General features: G+C 35.5%; 2 pseudogenes; both read right to left on the bottom strand.

Moving 5' to 3' along the window:
* Nucleotides 1-5904: 5904 nt before the first annotated feature.
* On the bottom strand, nucleotides 5905-6829 carry LOC119508960 (annotated as a pseudogene).
* Nucleotides 6830-13489: 6660 nt separating this feature from the next.
* On the bottom strand, nucleotides 13490-14401 carry LOC119509551 (annotated as a pseudogene).
* Between the last annotated feature and the right edge of the window lie 9059 nt (nucleotides 14402-23460).

Below are 23460 nucleotides of genomic sequence, written 5' to 3'. Positions count from 1 at the left end.
TGGTGGGGTGCATAGGGGAAGGTTATGGGACTCCTGGCATTGGTGATGTTGTCTGACTCATTATTCTACTTTAGTTTAATGCTATCTTTTGTTTTGTTGCTTTCTAGCTCTCTCTCTCTCTCTCTCTCTCTCTCTCTCTCTCTCTTTCCTTTGTCTCTCTACCTTCTTTGACTTTTCCTCCTTTGTGGAAGAAATGGGGATATATATAGATAGTGGTGATGGTGCTGAATACCTAAATATGTGACTATACAGGGAACCAATGAGGGTCTACTTAAGACAGAATGTATGCTGTGTGAACACAACCATCTTAAAAAAAGGGGTTGATGAGGAGAACTTCAGGGCACTGTATTGAGTGAAATAAGACAGACACATAAGGACAAATATTGCAGGGTCTCACTGATATGAACTAATTATAATATGTAAAATCATAGACATGAAGTATAAGTTACCAGGATGTAGAACAAGGCTAAAGAATGGGGAGTGGTGGCTTATTATGAGCAGAATTTCAACTAGGGTGAACTTAAACATTTGAAAATGGACAGAGGTGAAGGAAGCACATTGTGAGAATAACTAAGAGTGCTGAATGGTGTGTGAATGTGGTGGAAAGGGGAAGCTCAGAGTCACATATGTCACCAGAAGGAAAGTTGGAGGTTAAAAGATGGGAATGTATAAAATTCAGTGAATCTTGTGGTTGACAATGTCTGTGATTAACTGTACAAATATTAGAAATCCTTCTCATGAACTAGAACAGATGTAAGACACTATACCTAGAAGGCAATAATAGAGGGGCATGTAGGAAAAAATATATATACACCTATTGCAAACTATATACTACAAAAAAAAAAAAATCAAAGCATGAGCAGACAATGTTTTCTTGCAGATGACTGGCTGCTGGCAATCCTCAACTCCTCTGCCACATAGCAAGGCACATGATGGTATTTCCTGGTCTGTCCCTTCTCTTCCAGGTTTCATTGTTTTCATCTCCTTATTTCCCTGGATTTAGCTCTCTTTGGCTGAATTTCATTTTTACAAAGGACTCCAGTCAGAGTGTTGAGGCCCACCATGGATGATGTGGGTCTCAACTTAAGGTCCTACTCACCAAAGGTCCTACATATAATGGGTCCACTCCCCAGGAACAGATTAACATTAATAATATACTTTTCAGTTTCAAACCATCATAAAAAATGAATAAAAACAGTTCAATGTTAAGAATAGATGACTGTGTCACAGATCAACAGGGTAAATAGAATTTACTATAATGAACATTTAACAAACCACATTTTCTCCAATGTTTGAACCCAACAGCTTTAATGAATACATCGAGCCATTTCTTACTTCTTTTTTGGCTTAATCAAACAGAATTACCATCTGTGAATTCCAGAGAACTCATTCTGAAGATACAGACATATGCCTTTCTCATGTGAACTGAAACTTGCCTCTGTGATATATTTTTCCTTCACATGAGACAAAACATGGGCTTTTTTTCTTGTAGCAGATGACCATATCACTGACTATTCCTCTGCCTTTGTCCCATTTTCTCATGCCAGTCAGATTATCCAATTCCTGTGTATGTGTTTATGGTTGTGGTATGTGTACAGGTGTGTGTGTGCAGACACACATCTTTGTATGCATGTGTAAAACTCAAGTTAAGGTCTACATATAGTTAAGGCTTAAGAAATGCTTGATGATGTTGCTACAACAACAAAATTTAGATGAGAAAGCTCAAAAGCAGCAATAAATCTGGGTTAGAAGTTGTAATTGAGAAATCAAGATCCTTTGCCTTGGGCTCACACAAATCCGTGGTTATTGCCTCAGCACAGACATCTACTCACTGGAGTCTCTGGGCCTCTATTTCCTTAATTATCAAATGAGGACAAGATTAGTGCTTTTCAAGCCTGGATCGTAATTTGAATGACCCTGAGGGTTTTTGAATAGCTAACAGGATGTAGTCCAAGGGATTCTGATTCAGATGGCTGCAGTTGAGAAGCACACAAAAGTGTGTATTTTTTAAAAGCTCCTACTGTGTTTTTTTTTTGTTTTTTTTTTGTTTTTTTTTTTTTTGCAGCCAGTGGTAGCTGCTCAGGAAACTTGAATTCAGAAACACTGGGACTGCATATTTGATGTTCTTAGCCCTAAGAGGTCTGTGACTTGGTGGAATCCAAACATCATTACTTTGGATATATACTCCCATTTGCTCTGCCTACCAACACAAAGAGAGCTAAAATTGAACTGTTTAAGAAAACTGAAATAAATATATATTATTAATGGGATAATTTTTCCACAATACTCCTTCCTGTTTGCCATAGCACTAAATGTTTGAACATAATGGGATAATATTAGTGATACGGTAGGTCCTGAGGTCTGTAAGAAGGTGAAGGCTGACATATTCATCGTTCTCAAAAGCTGGGAAGGGAAGCATGTGAAATAGTCCTCAGGTTTTACCAATGACTTCATAAACTTATTCCTACTGGCAAAAGTTTCTGAGTCAATCCCCATCAGAGGAGCCCAGAGAGTACCCTCTTGGTTTTTTTGGAAGGAGATGACAAAGAAAGATAATAAATCAGACTTCCCAAATTTCAATGGGATAAAGTCTTGTCAACAACAAAAATTTATTCCATAGGTGTATGATTATAATGTTGATTACCAGCTTTTTTGCTTCCTAACCTTGCTGCCACAAGATGGGAGAAGTGGATTTGTGAAACAGATGCCTTCCTTGTTGAAAATAAATGACACTACTTCTCATTTTGCTGATGAATAAATTTATTTTATATTGCAAAACAATGAAAATATATCTCCCTATACCTTCTGATTAGTGGTTGTACTTCTGTCCTCTGGTGCATAATATATTTTAAACACATTTCCATGCAACATACAATTGAATGTGTAAAGATAGGTTTCATATTCCTCCATATGGCTTCCCTTTTATTCATTTAAACATATCCAGGGGACTAAAATATTTCTCACATGTTAGGGTCTCCAGTAATTAACTATTTTTGGTAGCACATGAATGGGCATGCTTCATTTTGTCAGTGTTCTGATGTGTCCAGTTGTTGCATGGTGAGCAGCTTTCAATACAATAGAATCTGCAAAGAATAAGATATGACTTCTCTGTGATGTACACAAAGAATGAGAGTTACATGGAGTATAGCTGAATCCAACCCAAACTTGAAGTCTGGAATTAAGTTCAGCCAAGTCCAGCCTAAATCAGATGAACCCCCACTAATCCACAGACATATGAGCAAGAATTAAATGCTTGATGAATAAGGCATGAGTCTTGGAATATTTTGTTACACAGCATATTGAGCTGAAAGGTCTAAGAAGGACATGGTCATGGCATTTGGTATTTGGTGATGGTAATTTTGCCTCGGATCTACAAAGGTTTTGTAACTCCTTGGATAGCCTCTTATAATCATTCTGTCTCCTCTAGTGGCTAGACATTTAGAGAAGCTGAAATCTGTAGGAGTGAACCTCTGAAGGCCAAATATATTGTGACATATTTGGGAATAATTCTTAAACTCTGATTAACTAGGTGTAATATAGTTTTGTGAATTGATTGCACTGATACCATGAAACCTGGACTCTGTGGTATATCTGTCCCTAAATAAGTATTTTTTGCCCCCTTCAATATTGCTGTATACAGTGGTACATATGTAGCATCTTTGATTTCTTTATTAATATTTCACATGAAAGATATCTTAATTTTGCATGTGTTTCCTCATTGTAAATAAACCTGTCTCCTGTCTGGATCTTTACTGAGTATATGTGTTCCATTGATTAACTACTTTTGCAGTTTCAATCTTCTATTATTTCTTCTACTTTGTTTTGTGTAAAAGGGGAAAAATAAAAAAAGATGGAATCTCAAAAAAATGTGGAAGTGGGAATTTTGAAACATATTCTTGAATTTATAAAGCCTCCTGATTATTTACTGTGAGCAGTTTGCAAGGAACAGTGAAAAAAAAAAATCAAGCTAGAGAGAATGGACTGAGTGAGAGCACATGACTTTTATTATACACATAAAGGCCAAATTCTAAAAATCTAAGTGTGCAGCCAGCCTCCCTTTTACTATTTCTTCCATGGATAATGTATAGGAAGAGATGGACACAATATTAACCATACTTGAGTAGATTCCTTTCACCCTTCTTGTGTTGATAATTATAGGAAGAGGATTAACAAAAGATAAATACAAGCCATGTTCAAATAGACTCCTGAAAGCCTATCTCTTTTCAGAGAAACCAAATAGGTAATTTTTCTTAATCAGCTAATCTAATTCATTACTAGAAAATGTGCCTTACATATTCATCAACAACAGCCTTCTTAGAATAAACACCAACATTTCACACTTGCCCATCAAGCTCCAGAGAACTCTGTTGATCTTCACCTTCCTGAATTAGATAATCCCACCATGGGGTATCATCACAGAACCAAAATCAAAATTAGACTCTGACTTGATTCACTATTACCTTTCTTGTCTCATTTTCAATATTCCTCATCCTTTATGTGCCTCCCCTTAGGGATCTAAGTTCCCTAGTTTTTCAAACAGTATATATGTGGAATTTTTAGGGAGGAAAAAGTGTTGTTGAAATCTTCATCACTTATAGCTAATTTCTGCAAATGGACTCCTAAACTTAAATTTGTCTCCCTTTGCATATGGGATAATAATACATTAAATGTACAGAATTCATTTGTTTAATGGGTGCTGTGGTGTAGAGGAAGGAACACCAGAAAATTTCAGTTTTGATTCTCTCACATTTGCAAGCTTGGTGAACATTTACCCATTTTCTGGGCATCAGTTATGTTCCTCCCATGTGTTGTGGGAGTGGATGACACTATATATATATCAGAGGTCCCTTCAAGTTCACATGGCTCAAGAAATCTTGCATAGATGAAAGAAACATCTTGTACACCAAAGGTGATCTTGGTCTATGCCCCAGTTTCAGTCAGTCTTAACCAATATTATATATTTCCATCTGATATGAGAGCCTGTCTGAGTGGAGTGACATCAATATTACATAGTTTGAATGGTAAAAGAAAACCCCAAAGGAGGAAATTGTATTATGTTCAGGGACGATTAACAAATTATCACCCAGGAATGTCCATCTCTTCAGCTATGTCCCTTCTTAAGTTTAAGGCCTTTCACAGGGTGGGAGATTTTCCACACTGCTCCTTGAAAAAAGAGCATCAAATGTATACTCATGAAGACATTCTAAGAAGGCTGTTTTTGATGAATATGCAGTTATAAATACAGTCACAGAAGTACATTTATAAAACTGAAAGAAGATATTCACTATTCAATTTGAAACTTCTAAGCATTGGAGTATACCACTGATATGATGCACAGGGTTAATTATAGTATGCATGTATTCATAACTTTTATGATTATAGTATGAAGAGTATAATTGCATTGCATTGTATTATTTGGAAGCATAATTTGTTGGATGTAAAGTGTTAAAATTCATAAAACTTACATTTTTTTTAGTATTGCTTTATTATGTATTGTAATAATGGAAACCTCCAAAACAGAAGTGCCAAGAGCTCTTCTATCTATAAGCGGTATCTCAGTCAAGTTATTTTTTTCCTAAAGTGGAAAATGACCACCAAACCATGCTGTCTTTAAAATTTGCTCAAATAAAAGGACAATCATGTCCATGATGCCTGGGATCAGGAGGGACAAAATAAGTTCCAGAATGTTAGAGTGGGAAGGGGTAAGATCATCTGATCTATTGCCTTTGTACACAGGCTCAAAGAAGTAAAGTAACAGAAAAAGGGTAGATGACAGGTCTTCTCTCTTTGAAACTTGCATCTTCTGATGGGAGCACAGCATCCTTCTGTACCAACAGCCTTTGTTTGTGTTAATGATTCTATGTAAAGAACAAGATGGACCAAAGGACTCAAACACCACAGGCATCATTTCCCTTCAAACAGCTTGTCTTGGCACCACACTTTCCTCATGGCATTCTTCATGTCTGCATTTCTCAGTGTGTAGAAGAGAGGGTTGAACTGGGGGCATCCATGGTGCAAAACAGGGCAAACACCTTGTCATCACTGACAGAATCAGCTGTGGGGACATAGGTGAAGATGAGGGGCAAGAAGAACATGAGCACCACAGTGATGTGCATCTGCAGGTGGAGAGGACTTTGCAGTGGCTGTCAGATGAGCAGGTCCTCAGGGTGGACAGGATGATGAAGTAGAAAATTATCTAGTCAATGAAAATAAAAATGGACAGTACTCCTGTGGTGGTAATGATTGCAATAATGAGCATACTGGTGTCCATGCCAGCCAGCTTGAGCAGGGGAAGAGTACATCACAGGAATAGTGGTCTACCTGATTGGTGCCACAGAAGGGAAGTTCCAAGATAATCAATACCTGCATGACTGAGTGGATAAATGCTCCAATAGCAGAGGCCATAACCAGAACATAGCACCCCTGCCTGCTCATGATGATCATATAATGAAGGAGTCTGCAATGATTGCATAGTGGTTTTAAGACATGACCACCAAGATGAAGATCTCAGTAGCACCAAAGAAATGGACACAAAGCATCTGGGCCATGCAGCTGTTGAGGAGATGGGTCTTTTGCTGGGCCAGTAAGTCCTTGATCAGTCTGGGAGCCACTGTGGTGGTGAAGCAGATATCCATGACGGACAGATAGCTGAGGAAAAAATACATGGGCTGCTCACTGAGGCCACTGCCCCTGATGTTGAGCAGAATGTGCAAATTTCCTTAGAGAACTGCAAGAGAGCAAAGTGAGAATAGCACCAAGCAGGTGGCCATTGCACCTCATCACTAAAAAGAAACAGGAGAATAAATTTTGTGATGTTTTAATGTACCATGGCTTCTGTGGAGTTGATAATTTAGAAGGGTAGCTTAATATCCCTGAAGCACTAGAATTTTTGAAACTGTTGATTCATTTTCACAGTCATTCATTCATTCATTAATTTTATATTGATTTTTTATGATTCAATCAGTCTACTTGGTGCTAGGAGTACAGCAATGAACAAAATACAGGTTGTCTCTATCCACACAGAGTGTAGAATATTAGTGTGGATATTTAATAACAATAATAGTGCAAATAATTAATTGCAATTGTAATAAGTGCCAAAGTCTCATGCTTTCCATGAATAACAAAGTGAATAATAAAGGTAAAATATTTTTTCATGTCAATTTTAAGATTAATTTGAATATTATACCTTAAGAATGGTTTTTAAATCTCTGGCTTGCTTTAAACAGCAATGAGGTTATCTATTTTTTAATGTGTAGGAAAAGCTACTATGTACTCTAAGCATTTCCCTTTGACTACCACTGTGGGAAATCCTGAAAATGCAATAATGTCATTAGACTTCAATGGGTTCATTATTTTAAGTATTAGACCCCTGGGTGACAATCTCAGAAAGAGCCTTCAGAACATTTCATGACATTAAAAATAATGGAGAGAAAAACAAAGAGTAAAAAGCAGATCTTTGAGGAAAAATGTTTCTCTATTTTTTGGGCTTCCAGTACGGTCATGGCTTCTTGAAATTTACCTTTTTTCCAAACTCAATTTCCATTCTAAGCCATTCCATTCTAAGTCTGGAGTTCTCATCATTTTTGTCCTTAGTTTACTTTCTGTCACTTCCTTTTATGGTAGCACAACTGGAGGGACAAATTGCATCCAGATAATTTTTCCTTGATCTGATTCACCACTTTGTAACTCTCTGAATAGAACCACTTTCTTCCTTACCAGGTTCACTATAGACTCATGGGCTGTTTCTTGGAATTTTCCAGTTAAAAAGGAAATTTTTCTTTGGTAGAAATTATTATACTACATCTCTTACTTCCTTTCTCCAACTTTAATTTTAATAAAGATTTAAATCTTTATTAAAATATAAAGATAAATTACCCAATCTAAAATGTGTCATAAAATTGTTAAAGTCAAGGCTCATTTCTGTAAAAAAATAACCCTAGATATTGAATAAAATTTGTTGGCATGCTCCTGAAGATTTAAAACAGTAATTGACAAATGCCCTTTCCTTGGTATGGTTTCCTATCAAGTTGTTTTAGAAAAATAAACATTTGACATACACAGAGATTTTAAGAATTATTTAGGAAGTTCATGGACTTATGATTTGCATTCTATTCAAGGACCCAATTTAATACCTTCTAGTTAATTTCTTTCAAAATCACTGAAAGTATCACTAACAAAAGCAAAAGTCCAATTGTAATGGTTCTGAGCTCTGGCATACTATTTTTTAAATTAAAAATTAAAAATTATTTTAACTGTGATTCCCTTCTCCTGTCTTTGATAGTGTAATCCCCTCCTCAAATGTTACTAAACAATATAAAAAGTCTGAGGCAAGTAAAAATATATACCATGTTTATGTGTAAGAAATATCAATATAGTAAAGATGTCAGTTCTTCTCAATTTAATCCATACATTCAAAATAAAAATGAAATATCTGAGAAAAATTTCATGAAATTTGAAAAGCTGATTCCAAAATTTAAGAACATTTGTTATCCAGAGTAGTTAAGATAACTATTTAAAAGGACAAAGAGGTGGGCACACTTTTTCAGATTTTTATTAAGCTATGGCAATTAAAGCAATGCTGGAATAGGCAGATTGATAAACTCTAATACCATCAGAAAACACACACTATTTAAGTTGACACTATTAATTTATGTGAAACAATGGGTGTTTCAGTAACTGATGTGAGATTTTCAATCTTCATCTGGAAATGAAGGAAAAAGAAAACTATCTCACTAATCATGAAAAAAATATATTCCAGATGGTTGAAATACACAAAAAAATCAAATCCAGAAAAACAATATTAGAGGAACAATAAGTAGAATATATTTTTACCTTAGGGCAGGGGAAAATTTTAAAGCCTTTGAAACAAATTCATAAAGAAAAATGTAATATACTGAACAGCCCTATATGACAAAATTTCATGTGAGAAAAGTCTTTTAAAAAGTGGCAGAATGGGAGTAAATATGTATAACTCCTACAAATCAAAAATATAAAGATAAATAACCCAATTTTGTTATTGAGCAAAACATTGCAATAGGCAACACACAGAAAGGAAATTAAAGTTGGCCAATAAGCATATGTAAATCTATTCAACCTCATTATGACGAAGAGAATTAGAGTTAAACAATGATATACATTACTGTTCTTAAGTTTCATGAAAATACAATTAAAAAGTCTGTCCATACAAAATTTTGATGATGGCTTGGGGAATCAGCATGTTATCTACTGAAACTACCCCAGAAAGCATTTATAGGGATAAACGTTACAGGATTGTGCAAATTTGAAAAATAATATAAATACCTAATACTGATAGAATGTAAATAACATGGATAGGTACTTATTATGGAAAATGAGGTGGAAATTTAAATGTAAGATCTATCTTACAAATCTAACACAGATAAATCACTAAGATATATTGTTGAGCAGAAACCATAAGGTAGATGAAGATAATCACAGTCTGATAACTTGTGTTAAAAAAAATCGCAACCCAAAGAATGTCACATTGTTTCTATGAGTACTTGTATTTTCATAAATGAATAGGAAAAGATGTGGAAGGAAATATTAACCACTGGGGAACAAAGGGAGTGATAGCCACGGGGATTGTAAAGTTATACAATATTAAGCTTTCCTTACTAAAGACATTATATTTCAATATTTTTCCATAATTAAAGTTAATTAAGCACTCATTAATTTTTAAGATAAATTAAAAAGAATATATTACATAATGAATTAAATGAAATAAAGTAAAACAGAAATCACAATAGTGTATTGTAATTCAGTGAACTTTGATGTAATTTGTTCTTTGGTAGTTACCACAATGTTTTATCAATTACTTTATTAAATGTATAGAGTTGGTATCCCCTAGGCATTATACTCAATGAATTTCCATAACTAGGCAGATTCATTTCTTCCCTTCCACCCCTCAACAAGGAGATGTAAAGAAGCAAGAAACAGCCATATCTCTATACAGATATTTATGCATATCTGCATATAAATTTTTACCAATACTTGCATCTCTTTTTACATCTATATCTGAGTCTGGTTTCAGTATCACTATTGAAAAGTATGACTCTCCTTATAGTTTTACAATTCTGATCAATTTTGAATAAATTCCAAGATGACTTCTAAAATCTGTAATACCTGTTATTCTTGAGTTATCAAATGTGCAATTTGCCCTTTATTGTGGCTCCTTATTTTGCACTAACACTGGCTCTTATTATACTTTTAATGGAAGAAAACAGTTTGTCACAGTTCAAAGAAGATGTTGAATAACCAGGGCGTGCTGTGCAAAAGGTTAATTGACTCTTCAGTATATACGTACTGAACAGAAATGCCATCTTATTTAAAGCTCCTAATGACTTGAAATGGTCATTTCATTACAATAAGTTTGCGGACCCAAACTGAACACATAATGCAGTTAAAAGATTGCTTTGAAGGCCAAGTGTTTTCTCTGGCTGGTAACAAAAGGAGAAATCAGAGAGCTATGAAGCACAAGAAGAATTTGACAACTTATTGCTGGTTTCATGGTTTGAAAGGCTGTACATAAGAACTGGAGGGTGGTCTGTAGATGGTGAGAGGGGCCTCTGGCTAACAGCAAGAAGGGAAATGGGTGCCTCAGTCCTACACCTGCATAGAACTGAATTCTGCCAACAATCTGAATAACCCTGAAAGTGATTCTCCCCCAGTACCTACAGGTAAGAGCACAGCACATCTGGATTTCAGCCCATGACAGAAACCAGCCAAGCCCATTTAGAGTACGGTATCATAAGGCAGCAAGTGGGTGTCATTTTAAGCCATTGCATTTGTGGTAATTTATTATGTAGGAATGGAAAACTAATAAATTACAAAAAATTATAATTTAAGCTTAGATTTCTGATTTATTGTCAATGTACCTGAATTGAAACAAGGAACATTGGGTTAGAAGTGATACTGATTCTATTACAGTTTTTGTTAAAACATCTAGGGGTTAGAAGAAACCAAAGATACTCTTTTTTCCTATGCAGTCTAGATATTAAAAAAAGTCAAGTGTATCAAATACAATGTGCTGATGACAAACATGATAACAGATATTTGGCCTCAAAAATTTGGATGGCGCAAAAGGCATAAATAGCAATTAGAGCAGCAAGTTGAGTTGTTTTAACAAAATAAATCTTATCAGCTGTATTTAGCAAAGAGTTAAAAATCTACATGACAAGAAATCATCAAAATAGCAAGCAAATGAGAGATTTGAAGATATGCAAAGGGTGGATCACAGACTATCAACATTTTAGAATGACAAGGCAGCTCTCTTTATAAACTAATGTGAAAAGTTCACATAGCAAAATCTGTTTGTTTTTTGTGTATTTCCCTCCCTCACTTATTTCACTGGAACTTGAATATGTTTTTCCCCCTCATCCAGCTTGCACAAAAGGGAGGGGGGTTACTTTATAGAAACTAGCCTCAGTACATACTAGACTATGATTCCCTGAAGCCTGTTCATAAAATCAGATTTTCCTTTCCCAGAGAATAAATGACTTGGGGTATATGGAAAAGGGAGTCAGGGGAATTAACTGAAGTTAAAGGACTAAAGTGGGTGTAAAGAATACTTGAAGTGGGAGATATTAAGAACATTCTTGGATATGAGGACCAAGGGATGGCATAGAAAGAAATGAAGAGGCAAGTGGTAACTTTTTGTGCAGCCCAACCCTTCTCCACTGACTCATCACATTAGAACTACCCAAAATTTAACAGCCCTAAAAACTGGTAAACCTTCCTAAAGGAGGAGTGGACTTAGCTCACAGGGATTGGGCTCAGTCCCTGACAAAAGTGGAACTGAACACAACCACCTGGGAAGTTTCTCAATGAACAGAGAGAATGTGGGCATACCTCAACTCTTAAACTAGTAATTGCCATCTTGAAGGCACACATCACTTGCTCACCTGGAAAAATAATGTATTTTAGAAATGAAGGTAACTTGGATTAAACATATTGAAGACTTACATTCACCTATGAAAGCTATCAAAGGGTATTGGTCACAGTACAACAGTATCCATTTTGGGGAAATATAAGTTTAAGATGGAAGGATAATTTCACAAAAATTGTTTCAAACCCAAGGGCTAGGGTACTTTTTTAAAAAAGTCTAAATCTAGAACATTCAATTTTCTAAGATGTATCAACTTGGTAGAAAATAATCATTAAAGTTTTGTAAAAAGAATATTGAAAACTCAATGGAGAACAAATTGAGCTTAGAAAACAAATCAAAGATGAAAATTCCCAGATAATATTTTTATTAGCTTATAAAATGTTTTCATCTTTTTTCCAGAGTTCAGGACTAATAACAGTCCATGCTGAACCAGCATTTTAAGTCACTATATTTTGGGGTGCCTGGGATTGTGCCAGGGATAGCAGCTGACCTAGGGAAGTTATTCCATAGATTAGCTTGGGATCTAGACTTAAATCTCCTCCATTGAACTAAAGAAGCAAGGTAATCAGATTTCCTCTCTGGGATTCTAAACTCCTTGGGTTGGCAAGACATCAGTTTGACACTTTATGTGTCCAGTCCCTTACAGACTAGCTCATTTTGATAAATTTTGTGATGGACTAGAAGGAAATCAAGAAAAGGAATTTGGTGGACACATACATATTCACACACAATCATTCATTGTTATTCAGAACACTTGTTTCTCAATAAACATATTAACACAAAGTTAAATTACCATGTGACAATGCCTAGATGCTGATAGAATTCAGCTGAATCATCAGAGTGTGTTCAAAGTGATTATGAGGCAGGCACAGATTGTTAATTATTTCTTGGTAAGCATATTTTATCTTTCCTGTTTATATAACATAACCTAAATTGTTCAGGAAATATGAAGTAGATTCCCCCGTTCCAGTTTGCTAATGCTGTCATTATACAAAACACCAGAAACGGATTGGCTTTTATAAAGGGGGTTTATTTGGTTACAAAGTTACAGTCTTAAGCCATAAAAGTGTCCAAGCTAAGGTGTCAACGATAGGATACCTTCACAGAAGAATGGCCAGTGGCATCTGGAAAACCTGTTAGCTGGGAAGGCACAGGCATGTGGCTGGCATCTGCTCCAGGGTTCTGGTTTCAAGAAGGCTTTCTCCCAGGATGTTTCCCTCTAAGCTTCTGAGAGTATTCTCTTAGTTTCTTCCAGACAAACTCCAGACTAGCAAAAGTCTACTTTCATTGGCTGTCTGCAAAATGACTGTCTCGGCTGCAGCAGCACTGAGTTCCTTCTGTTTGTCAGTTCTTTAATATGGCTCCAGTGACTTAATTAAGACCCATGGGTGGGGTGATAACCCCATGGAAATTATCCAATCAAAAGTCTTGCCCACAGTTGATTGAGTCACATCTCCATGAAAAAAATCAATAGTTTCCAACCTAATACATCCGCCCACACAAGATTGCATTAAAGAACATGACATTTTGGGGGACATAATATATCCAAACTGGCACACCCCCTAAGTTATTCATCCGCTGAATTTTTCACTTGCTACACCACAACTTTTTCATGGCATTTTTCACATCTGCATTCCTCAGTGTATAGATCATAGGGTTAAGTAAGGGTGTCCCTATTGAAGAAAACATAGTCACCATGTTGTCCACTGGAAATGTGGTTGGTGGTCATGTGTACATGAATATACATGGCCCAAAAAATATGCCAACCACAATAAAATGGGATGTACAGGTGGAGAGAGCTTTCCGCCTTCCTTCTGCACTGTGGTTTCTCAGGGAATATAAAATAACTACATAGAAGATAAGCAATACTATGAAACACACCATGCATATAGCCCTACTATTAGATACAACTAACAAATTCATCACATAAGTGTCCATACAGGCAAGTTTCAACAAGGGCTGCAAGTCACAGAAAAAGTGATCGATAGTATTTGAGCCACAGAAGGGCAATCTCAAAGCCAGGTAAAGCTGTGCTGAAGAATGGATACAAGATCCCACCCAAGCCACAATCACCAACACACAACAGACATGCTGACTCATGATAGTTGTGTATCACAGGGGCTTACAAATGGCCATATAATGATCAAAGGCCATGAGAATGAGCACAAAGTTCTCCATGCAGCTAAATAAATAGAATGCAAACACCTGAGTCATACATTCATTGTAAGGAATTATCCTTTTCTGAACAAGGGAATCCACAATCAACCTGGGGCCCATGGTTGTAGAGTAGCAAGCATCAGCAAAGGACAGGTAGAAGAGAAAGAAGTACATGGGACTGCTAAGCCTCTGGCTTGCCTTAATAGTCACCATGATGAGAAAATTTCCCAAAAGAGTTGCAAGATAAAAAATCAAGAAGACCCCAAATATTGCTTTCTGCTTTTCAGCATCCTGTGTCAACCCCAACAGAATGAATTCAGCCACACTCTTATTCATCACCAATCATAAGCTGTAGACAGAATGCAGTTGACAAAGATTTAATCTGTAGAGAAAAGAAAATAATTGACATCTTGGGGAGATCAGTGGGCTAAACTCCGAATTCCTTTGTTGTGCTCTACACTCTGTTACTTCCGCCTTTGTTGTGTACCAGAATTCCTCAGGAATCTTTGTAAATCTGCAGATGCCCAGGCCTCTTGCAGATTTATCTATTGATTCAAGACCTCAATGGATTGAACCAAAGCATGTCTATTTTGGAAAAAAAATAAAATATCTTTCAAAAGTTTTGATACCTATCAAAATTTTAAAAATGCAGCGCTTGTTGTTTGCTTGCCAAGTGACTTAATGGTTAGAAACTTGGTCTTTATATGAAAAATTGAATGCAAATATCTGCCCTACCCCATTCTCAGTTTCAATAAGAATTTATAACAAAAATTTACACATACATATATGCCCATACATATACACATTTATAGCAGGTATTATACAGCTTATCTACATGCTTTGAAACTTCACACTTTCCTAATACAATTAAGCACTAATAATGTGAAAAATCTCTCCTGAAGAAAATATTCTTAGTTAAATTTACTCACTTCTGTGTCTACCCGAAAACACTCTTTTTTCATCTTGGATGGAATATGCTTTACAAATAACTATTTTGACAACTTTTTACCTATGTTTCAAGATGGCAGCTTCATCAGTGGTCCTGATGTAACAAATGGCTGGGCAACACGTTGAGGCTGACATCACAGGGGGAATCTAAACTACTCTTTACTTTGGTTTGGAACCTATACATGACTCAACTTAAAGAGAGAATACTGAGTCACTCTGCCTTTGAATTTGAACTGGTCCTCAATTTCCAATATTTCTATAACCAAGTTGTGTTTTACTCATATATATCCCTCTTCACCCTGAATTACCCAGACTATTTCTTATAAAAACATTGTTTGAAACAAATCTCATTTTTCCACCATACAATTTTGAATATTCCATTTCAAGACTTTGTTCATATACACATATAATTTTTGCAAATGAAATTATCATATAATATTTTGTATTCTGATTTTCACTTAGAATGATTATAAGCACTCCTCTCATGTTTCTTTAGATACCATATCTCATTAACAATTTAATGGTATGAAAATGCATATATTTTTATAATCAATAATTGACTGCTGTTTATTGAGATATTTATGTTTTTCTAATTTTCACTCTCATAAATAACTATTCTACAAATAACTTTGGAATTATTGTTGCCCTGATTGCCTGTTTTCATTGTTATTGAAATATTTTAGAAATTACTTTACATGTTATTGTATCCTTTTATTAACTATATTTTATTACACAATATTGCATGATTATGATGAAATATTCAAATATGAGATGGGTGGGAAGAAAAATGGAAAGCTCGCTCTCAATTTTTTGAGTTGATAATCCTATGTTCTAGATAAAACTATTTTGTTTCTTGTATAATCTCCATAAATTTTCTATAAATATTCTGTGTATGTGTATATCTCCCTATATTTTTACCTACAAATAAGTCTAATATTTCAATATTGATGTTATGCAGAAAACCTGATAGACATGCAAAAAAAACAGGCTGCTTGTGATGTTATACTATTTTCTTGCTAGGTTAATAATTACATTATATATGTATATTTATTTCACAAAAAATTATTACAGATTTTATACTTTTATTTTTGGAAAATTTCCATTCTGAGAATGATTTATCTTATCAACTCATGTTTGTGAATCCTGTAATTCTACCTAGGATGTATATTAATCCAGCAATATAGTTAAGCATTCAGTTGTAGGAGCCAGACTACCTGAGTTCAAATGTGAGCTCCACTATTTATTAGCTGTGTTATTGGTCAAGTCACATTAGCTAAAATCAATGTGACTGTGCAGATTAAATGGGAAAAAGAAACCTGGCTCATAAAAACAGTTTATATGTGTCAGTCTTTGCTTTTCCATTAGTATGGTATTGCTTTTTCTTTCAATGTTTTTATTTCTCTTTTCTGTCATTGTTTTTATGTTTTCTACAGTCCAATCTGTCAATTTTCCCATTATTAGGTAGTCTATTGTATCATACTATGCAAAATTGTCATATTTACTTTTTTTTCTTTCATATTACCATGATTGTCTTTTGTTTCATATGTTGAATCAAAATTAACTGGAGTTACCTTTAGTAGTGGGAAAAATGCTCCCCTTTTCTTAATATTTTAATATGAGTTTCATAATACATGTAGAGAAGATCATTAATTCTGTAAGTCACAAAGTGAGAGGAATTAGAAGAGTAGAAAGCATCTGCAAAAGAAATTAAAATTATGTAGGAGGTAGCCTATAACTTCAGTGGGACAGAGTCAGGTTCCAAACCAGGTTCTCTGAGCTGTAAACATTGAAAACTTTGATGAGAGTTTGTGAACACAGTGACTGGTGCCTTGATTCTGAAGCCACACTGCCAAGTGTCAACCCCACCCCACTGTGACATTTAACAGTGATATGACATTTAACATGTCCCTTGATACCTCTGTGCCTTATTGTATTCACCTGCAAAGCAGAAATGATAAAACATTCTACATTTGAAGGTTAAATAATTTAAAAGTTGGGAATCATATGGAAGATGTAGGTACCCAGTTCCTGCAATGAGTGGTTACTAGTGAATTTCCAAAAGTTATTTTGAACTTTTGAAAACATGAATTCAAATTCCCCATGTACACATAATAAAGCTGCAGAACTATATTAGAAATTAATTTCCTTTGCTGAGTGGCTGAAATCACATCAGCACTCTTTATGGCATTAGTTATCTTATGCCAGTTAGAAGCTAGGAAGGACTTTTCTGAATGTCTTTAAAAAAGAAAAAAAAGAATAAAAATTGCAGAACAGTGTGAATACCAAGGGTCAGTGATTAGAGGAAAGTTGAAATTTCTTTGTTGTGAAATGCTTAAAGACCAGATATGCAAAAAGCAGAGGAACAAATGCACTTGACTGAGAAAACTGAATTCAAAAGTTTAATGGAAATAATACAGGACATGCCATATCAGGAAGACCAATATGAAACTTCCAGTTTTGCCAGACTAAAGAGCTGTGGTAGAAAAGCTTGGGAAAACAAGTTGTCTTAATAGGCAAAGTCTGTAAAACCAGGTTATGAAGGTTTGATATTTTTCTATTGGCAATGCAGAAAATTTAGAGGCACAGAAATGGGAGAACGTCTTTTATTAATGTTTCATTGGAACCTAAAAAATAAAAAGCAGGCAGAGTGGTTTAATGGAATTTAGCTGCTATTTTTCTTCATGGAATTTAGTAAAATTTCTCCTTTGAAATTATCTATGATAATGTGTCTACCTCCACTGGATATCATACCCCAGTGAGGACATGTTGTTGTTTCCTTGATTTAGAAACTAAATGGTTTCTTTGTGGCTCCAACAAAATAAAGAGCAGTCCTGCAGTCATTCTAAGTGAGACTCATCAGTGTCTTCAGACTTCACGCTTCCTTTCCTAGAGCAGGATGAGAAGTGCTCACTCTCAGTCTCCATGGGGAGACATAAGAATATAAGAAGCCCATGATTTGGATGATGGTCTTATCTCCACCTAACATGACTCTTGAATTTAATCAAATTAGTTTATAGCTAAGTCTGAATGCATTATTTGAAAAATGAATGGACTCAAGAAAATATTTTTCCCTTCAGCTTTAAGAGTATCAATTTGTTATTCCTAAAACATAGGACATAATTCATTTCACACAATTTTTAGTACTTACTAAATTTTAAGTAAAATGTGTCAACTTAATGGAAGAAAAATAAAACTTTGGGTAAGATAACTATGTTTGTTTTATTGTGAGAATTTTTAACTCATGCATACCAGAAATTTAGGCTGAAATTTCATGGATTTCATTTTCACAAATCACCACTCTTTGTATTATTTTAGTGGATCCTTACAAGCCTCTTTTGAGATGTCTATTCTAAGTATCTATAAACAGGGAAGAGCAAAAGAAATTGAGTGATTCTCTCTTTTCACTCTTTGCCTCCTCTGTTTCTTGCCATCCCTTGAAAAGTAAAAGTAAAAGAGAATTTAAAATTCAGTGTCTGGGATACTGACCATGACTTTCAAAACCTTTAATTCCTTGCCATCAACTTCTTTCCACTTTTCCTCCAGATGCTTCTGCGTAAGCATTTACTAGCCAAGACTTGGACTTGTACTCAAGTACACCCATTCTCAATCCCTGAATTTTTTCCACAGTTCAAAGCAGATGAATTCCCTTTCCTATGCTATAGATTCAAATCTTCATTTCTACCTGTAGAAACAGTACCCAGTTAATACTGTAACTCCTCTGAGAAACCTTTCTAGATTTCACCAAATAACTCTCTTACTACCAGCCAACTACTGTTCAATAACAACAAAAAAAATTTAATTAAATAATATAATCTCTAATCATATCCTCTGATTTTTGCTTTAGTATCTTTTGTTCATTTGATAGTACAATATATCCTGATGTAACTAAAGCAAGACAACATTTTTCTCTTTTGTGAGCTCCAGGATATGGTGGGAGATAGAATTTGGCAGAGGGCCGTCATAGTGGTTCCAGACCACAGCTCAATCCCTCAGGATCCATGGCAATTTCCTTCTAACACCCATCGCACACTTCCATGCAAGGCATACCACACAGGGAGAACAAGCTCAAACCCAAAAACCATAAACAGGTAAAGAAGGAAGCCATGGTTGCATTCAGTACCTGGACAAAAATTAGCATATTATATGTATATTTGTAAAGTAACAGTGAGGGATAGTGGTTAGAGAATGATGGAAGGATTCAAGGCCAGAAGATAAAGGGTCACTGTGAGCAAGAGACATAAAAGACTGAGTCAGGAGATGGACAGGGAAAAAGGCAGAGTACAAAGGTGAACAAACAACCATGTCAGGGAGCAAAAGTACTTTTAGTGCTTTTTGACATACATATGTGTGACAGTGGGTCCTGGACACCAAATGTTAGTATCCAAGTGTGCATCCCTCTCCTTTTCCTGATGTTAACCTTTGCAAATAAGGAATCTGCATGTTTAGAGTGTTATACTTCTGCCTCCTTTCATTTGCTCTGTTTTTAATCAAAATTGGTCTGAGGAGGTCTACATCAAGCAAAGTCCAGTGAAAGCTGAGCGACCCTGAAACATCAGAATTTTCACATCACTGTGAGAAATTCTCCCCAGAATTCAGATCCCTCAGGAGACATACCTAGATGATGGCAACTTCTCTAAATCCTTTTCCTAGATTTGAGGCAAGAAAAAGGAAACATTTCAGTTGGACATATAGGCTTACCTTTCTTCATATATGCAAATAGATGATGTCCAATAGAGGGCTAACAGTTTTCCTTTTCTCAATCCTGTTTTGCTCTGAAAATAAATCATGTGTAGTGCATTTGCAACAAACAAACTATACTTTATAAAGAGACATTGTTGCTTTATGTTTGAGGAGCAATGGGAGGGGGGAAGGTACCCACAGAGAGCCAACCCTTCCTAGAAGACCTGAGCTATACCCTATGAAAGACTCTGTCTTGATACTGGGAGGAGGAAAGTAAAGTTACTACTTCTGCTCTTAGAAATGTCTAGAAAAAAGCAATCCAAGGCAGAACAGATGAATTAAACATTTCTTCCTCTTCCATCAGATATTTATAGGAATTTATTTCATTAAAGATCACAAATGATCAGAATTTCCTTTCAGCCTCCAGAGGTACAAGATTTACACCCTTCCCTTCCTATCCCTGAGGGATTTGCTCAGTGAGCTATTGAGCAGAGTTATGCAGGACCCTATCAAACCATCGGGCCAATTAATCCCAGGCAAGACTAGGGCAAATTTCATCCTAAGAATACTCCTCCCCTCCTCTCCTAAGTGACTTCTGTTTCAGTAAGCAAAAATTCATGTTACTACATCTCTGCCTCTGCTCTCCCCACATACCCTGCTCTAAGGAAAGATCTATTTTCAAAGTCATTTTGAGGTCTAGACTACTCAAAGTTACCAAACACTTTGTAAGGCAAAACTAAATCCTGGCAAATAGATGTGACATCATCAAATTCTGGCTCTATCACTGAAATTCTGGGACTTCAGCAAGTTTATTTACTTCCCCTAGGTTCCTACTATTGTTGCTGTTTATTGGAATAATTGTTTTCAATCCTATTGATCCTAATGAGGCTGATAAAATATATTATAATGTAAATAATTTTATTCAAAACTGCTCATTAAAATTTCTAAAATTTCTAAAACATTTGGCAGTTGCTTATTTGGTAAAGAAAGGAAAGAAGAAGAAAATGGAAATAAAAATTACATATATGTATTTGTAAATCAACTTCTTTAGGTATAATTTAAACAACAAAATGTACAATTTTCAAGCATACAGTTAGACAAGGTTTTACAAATGCACAAACCCATATAATCACTATTACAATTAAAATATAGACTATATCCATCATGCCAAAAACGAATCTACCTGCCCCTTTGCGGCCAATCATGTTTTACAGTTCTTACAATCACTTCTTCCACTCACAGGCAAATAATAATAATTATTATTTTTTTCTTTTCAGAGAGTGAGGAAACAAAAAACAACTCTGGGAAATTATTTTCCTACCAGGGTGACCATAATATCTTTCTACCTAATTCTGTAACCCTCCTGTGACTATTAGTGTTGGAAGACGCTGAGGAAAGAAGTGTTTGAGATTAACAACATCCAATAAACTGCACTCTAGTAACTTAGGCCAGCTGCAAGCAAAAATGAGAACTTTTTTTTGAGGACATCTTGTGTCAATACCTACTTTAGCCCTAACTATACATATAAAGCAGAATAGACTGACCTAACATCTGGATCATTTGGAGTGCACTTGCCAAAATTACTTGAATCTGCAGTGATGCAATTTGTAGTACTTTATTCTCAACTCTTAAACAACAAACCACTGAGCTGGATGGAAAGCTTCAATGAATGAAATAGCTCCACTCCCAACTCCTTTCCAATTTGGATGACTTTTATTTCTTTTTCTTACCTAATTGCTCTGACTAGAACTTCCAACACAATGCAGAATAACAATGCTGACAGTGGGTATCCTTGTCTTGTTCCAGATCTTAAAGGGAAACCAGTCTTTCACCACTGAGTATGATGTTAGCTGTGGATTTTTCATATATGCTCTTTATCACGTTGAAGAAGTTTCCTTCTATTCCTATTTTTTCAAAGTGTTATCAAGAAATGATGTTGAATTTTGTTAATGATTTTGGGGCATCAATCAAGATGATCATGTGGCTTTACCACTTTGATTTGTTTTTATATATTACATTAACTGATTTTATTGTGTTGAACCAGCCTTGCATACCTGGAATAAATCCCACTTGGTCATTGTCTTTTTTTTTTTTTTTTTAATTTTTATTGGGATTGTTCAGATACCATACAATTATCCAAAGATCCAAAGTGTATAATCAGTTGCCCCTGGTACCCTCGTACAGCTGTGCATCCATCACCACACTTAATTTTTCTTCAATTTTTAGAATCTTTTCATTACTCCAGACAAGTAATAAAGTGAAAGATGGAAAAAGAAAAAAGAAAAAGAAAAGGAAACTCGAATCCTCCCATATACCTAACCAACCCCCCTCAATTGTTGACTCGTAGTGTTGGTATAGTACATTTGTTACTGTTTATGAAAGAATGTTGAAATACTACAAACTGTAGTATATAGTTTGCAATAGGTATATATTTCTTCCCTATATGTCCCTCTATTATTAACTTCTAGTTATATTGTCATACATTTGTTCTGGTTCATGGAAGAGTTTTCTAATATTTGTACAGTTAATCATGGACATTGCCCACCATAGAATTCAGTTTTATACATTACCATCTTTTGACCTCCAACTTTCCTTCTGGTGACATATATGACTCTGAGCTTCCCCTTTCCACCTCATTCATGCACCATTAGGCACTGTTAGTTATTCTCACATCTTGCTACTGACAACTCTGTTTATTTCCAAACATTTATGCTCATCCTAGTTAAACATTCTGCTCATACTAAGCAACCGCTCCCGATTCTTAAGCCTTGTCATATATCTGGGTACCTTATATTTCATGTCTATCAGTTTACATGTTATAATTAGCTTTTATCAGTGAGACCCTGCGATATTTGTCCTTATGCGTCTGACTTATTTCACTCACTATATTGCCCTTGAGGTTTTGACATCAACCCATTTTTTTTTTTTAAGATGGTTTTGTTCACATCCCATACATTCCATCCTAAGTAAACAATCAATGGTTCTCTGTATGGTCACATATTTATGTGTTCACCACCTTCACCGCTATCTATATAAGGGCATCTACATTTCTTCCACAAGGCAGGAGGGGGTGTCAAAGAAGGTAGAGAGGGAAAAGAAAGAGGAAAAAAAATGACAGCTAGGAAGTAGCAAAAGGAAAAGTAACCTTAAATCGAAGTAGGGTAAAGAGTCAGACAACACCACCAATGTCAAGTGTCTAACATGCCTTCCCTATCCCCTCTCTTATCTGCATTTACCTTAGTATATCACCTGTGTTACATTAAAGGAAGCATAATACAATGATTTTGTTAGTTACAGTCTCTGGTTTACATTGATTGCATCCCTCCCCCAATGCCTCCCCATTTTTAACACCTTGCAAGGTTAACATTTGCTTGCTCTCCCTTGTAAGAGAACGTATTTGTACATTTTATCACAATTGTTGAACACTAGATTTCACCAAGTTATGCAGTCCCTGTCTTTATGTTTCCTCCTTTCTTCTGGTGTCTCACATGCTCCCAACCTTCCTCTCTCAACCATACACGTAGCTGTCTTTGTTCAGTGTACTTACATTGCTGGGCTACTATCTCCCAAAATTGTGTTCTAAACCATGCACTCCTGTCTTCTCCTATCACTCTGCAGTTTTCCCTTTAGTATCTTCTGTAGGGTGGGTGTCTTGTTCACAAAGTCTCTCATTGTCTGTTTGTTGGAAAATATTTTGAGCTCTCCCTCATATTTGAAGGACAGCTTTGCTGGATATAAGATCCTTGGTTGGCAGTTTTTCTCTTTCATTATCT

The sequence above is a fragment of the Choloepus didactylus genome, chromosome 14, assembly GCF_015220235.1.
Source record: "Choloepus didactylus isolate mChoDid1 chromosome 14, mChoDid1.pri, whole genome shotgun sequence".
Classification (NCBI taxonomy): domain Eukaryota; kingdom Metazoa; phylum Chordata; class Mammalia; order Pilosa; family Megalonychidae; genus Choloepus; species Choloepus didactylus.
Note: the sequence above shows the minus strand (reverse complement) of the source record. Positions and strands in the feature narration are given on the sequence as shown.